This window comes from Schistocerca cancellata, chromosome 3 (assembly GCF_023864275.1).
Source record: "Schistocerca cancellata isolate TAMUIC-IGC-003103 chromosome 3, iqSchCanc2.1, whole genome shotgun sequence".
Taxonomy (NCBI): Eukaryota; Metazoa; Arthropoda; class Insecta; order Orthoptera; family Acrididae; genus Schistocerca; species Schistocerca cancellata.
In genome coordinates, this window is record NC_064628.1 from 510028449 (window position 1) to 510032225 (window position 3777).

The following is a 3777-nucleotide window of genomic DNA, read 5'->3' on the forward strand; positions in this document are numbered from 1 at the left end:
CGACCTGCGAATAATTGAAAAGAAGAAGTTGTATTAAAATAGATTTAAAGTTTACTTTGTTACGAGTGAAATATTTCGTGTAACTGGGGAAAGTTTATTGTACCTGCATACTGAGCAATTCCGCGTGTTAGGGAAAACGTTATTATTAAGTAAAGAAAATGATCTTCTTATTCTGTACTGTATCTGAGAGCACTGATTTTCTTTCAAATTCCGGTAAATAACTTACGAGAAATTTCATTAGTGCTACACTGCTGGCCATTAAAATTGCTACACCACGAAGATGACGTGCTACAGAAGCGAAATTTAACCGACAGGAAGAACATGCTGTGATATGCAAATCATTAACTTTTCAGAGCATTCACACAAGGTTGGCGCCGGTGGCGACACCTAAAACGCGCTGACATGAGGAAAGTTTCCAACCGATTTCTCATACACAAACAGCAGTTGACCAGCGTTGCCTGGTGAAATGTTGTTGTGATGTCTCGTGTAAGGAGGAGAAATGCATACTATCACGTTTCCGACTTTGATAAAGGTCGGATTGTAGCCTATCGCGATTGCGGTTTATCGTATCGCGACATTTCTGCTCGCGTTGGCCGATATCCAGTGAAGGTTAGCAGAATATGAAATCGGTGGGTTCAGGACGGTAATACGGAACGCCGTGCTGGATCCCAACGGCCTCGTATCATTAGCAGTCGAGATGACAAGCATCTTATCCGCATGGCTGTAACGGATCGTGCAGCCACGTCTCGATCCCTGAGTCAACAGAAGGGGACGTTTGCAAGACAACAACTATCTGCACGAACAGTTCGATGACGTTTTCAGCAGCATGGACTATCAACTTCTAAGACCATGGCTGCGGTTACCCTTCACGCTACATCACAGACAGGAGCTCCTGCGATGGTGTACTCAACGACGAACCTGGGTACACGAATGGCAAAACGTATTTTTTTCGGATGAATCCAGGTTCTGTTTACAGCATTATGATGGTCGCATCCGTGTTTGGCGACATCGTGGTGAACGCACATTGGAAGCGTGTATTCGTCATCGCCACACTGGCGTATCACCCGGCGTGATGGTATGGGGTGCCATTGGTTACACGTCGCGGTCACGTCTTGCTCACATTGACGGCACTTTCAACAGTGGACGTTACATTTCAGATGTGTTACGACCCGTGGCTCCACCCTTCATTCGATCCCCGCGAAAACCTACATTTCAGCAGGATAATGCACGACCACATGTTGCAGAACCTGTAGGGGCCTTTCTGGATACAGAAAATGTTCGACTACTGCCCTGGCCAGCACATTCTCCATATCTCTCACCAATTGAAAACGTCTGGTAAATGGTGGCCTATCAACTGGCTCGTCACAATACGCCAGTCACTACTCGTAATGAACTGTGGTATCGTGTTGAAGCTGCTTGGGCAACTGCACCTGTACACACCATCCAAGTTCTGTTTGAGGAGTATCAAGGCCGAGGAGTATCAAGGCCGAGGAGTATCAAGGCCGTTATTACCACCAGAGGTGGTTGTCCTGGGTACTGATTTCTCAGGATCTATGCACCCAAATTGCATGAAAATGTAATCAAATGTCAGTTCTAGTATAATATATTTGTCCAATGAATACCCGTTTATCATCTGCATTTCTTCTTGGTGTAGCAATTTTAATGGCCAGTAGTGTATTATGTACTTCGGGAAGCTGCGTTTAGAATACCTGGTTCCATAGAGTCTACACAATATATGTTGCACTTATTGCCGTCTTTTCTGCAATAAATATTTTTTTTTTTTTTACTATGCGATGAATTGCCCCGAAACATTAAGTCATGAGATATTATTTGGTGGTAATATGTAAAATGTAACAAGCTCTTGATCTGTTTGTTTCTGAAAGTACCGATTATAGTATGTCGGTGATCTCACCTGCTACAGTAGCTCAGTAGTAAGTTACTCCCAAATAAAATTCTCTTCGCAATACATCACCAAAAACCTACAACATTGTACAATACTGACTCCTGTTTATTTACTGCAGATATTTTTGGTATTATCCTATTCATTGCACATAACTGAACATACTTTAGCCGGCCGCGGTGGCCGTGCGGTTCTAGGCGCTGCAGTCCGGAACCGCGGGACTGCTAAGGTCGCAGGTTCGAATCCTGCCTTGGGCATGAATGTGTTTGATGTCCTTAGGTTAGTTTGGTTTAAATAGTTCTAAGTTCTAGGGGACTGATGACCTAAGATGTTAAGTCCCATAGTGCTCAGAGTCATTATTTTGAACATACTTTCCTTTTTCGGGAAACCAGAGACAAGTCTATTGTGCAGAACCGCTGAATAATTCTTCGAGGAACACCATTAACAAATGTATCTGTCGCTGTTCGTCTATTTAAATTAATTATGACACTTACATCGTCTGATAAAGTATAAACTCCGCGTTTATATCACCATATCACTGCGGAGAGTGCGACCGGGAACACTTTTTTCCTTGCCGTTCCGTTCAAAAATATAGTTAGAAAAAATTGTTTATTCGGCTCTTTACGAGCCGCTATCAACCTCATGATCCGAATCAAATCACAGACAGTGTAAAGAAAGCCATGTATGAAGCATTCAACGAATATGAAATTAAAATTCTATCTACATAGTCTGCAGAAAATCCTGAGAAGTCTCCTTATTATTTTAAAATAGTGAAAGGATCGGAGCTATCTGTCTAGATACTGCGTTACCACGACGGCGTAGTTTCGAGTAAGACAGAATGAAGGTCGAAATACTCGACTCTTTTTCTCAAAACACTTTCGCTGAGGGTGATCGTACTGCGTTGCTTCCCTTAAATCGTCGCACGAGCAGCTCAGTGATGAATATCGAAGTAAGTGACCACAGGGCGGAAAAGCAACTGAAATCACTAAACAGCGCAAAGACCAATGAACCCAACGAGACAGCATTACGATTCTGCAAAGAGCATGCGACAGAACTTGCCCCTCTCGTAGCAGCAGTGTACCGTAGTTGGGCCATAGGAGCGAAGAGTACCTCATGAGTGGAAGAGAGATCCTATTAACATGAGTCTGGAAATGGGCGGTGAGCGTGCAACAACAACATCGGTCACAGGAGTCGTAGTCACGCTGTTGAGGGGTCTGCACCTCAGAAACTGATTCAGACAGAAAATGCTTTTCAGATGCCCCAGAGGTAAATACCCAGAGGGTTTTAGTCCGGTGGTGCAGCAGACCATTCTACAGGGCATCGGCGCCGTATCCATCGTCCATGGAAGACTTGAGGTGTCGTCGAACTCCAATGTGGAAGTGGCGAGGTGCTGTGTCATGCACAAACCACATAACAAGTCGCATTTAATGCACACCCTCAAGCACCCCAGGCAGAGGATTCCGCACGAAGCCCAGGTATCCTGCTCCGTCCAGGCGTTGTGGAATAATAACCCGTCCAAGTCTTTGCTTGCCAAGAATTCCTGCCCACACACTGGTGCTCAATCGATGCTATGACGCCTAAACTATTCCCTGAGGATTCTCTGTAGCCCATAGATGACGTTTATGCAGATTGAAGATGCCAGTTCTCGTAAAGACTGCTTCGTCGGTAAAGAGTACTGATGACAGAAATATCATAATTGTGATGCTCTGGTGCAAAAACCATCGCCAAAATCCTTCCCGTTGAGGGGAATCCGCTGCTGATAATCCTTGAACTTGTTGCAGGTGATAGGGATGACGTGCAGCATACACACAATCGTACTTTGGCTTACACCACGTTGGCGGGCGACTTGCCTGCAGCTTGTACAGGGGATCACGTCG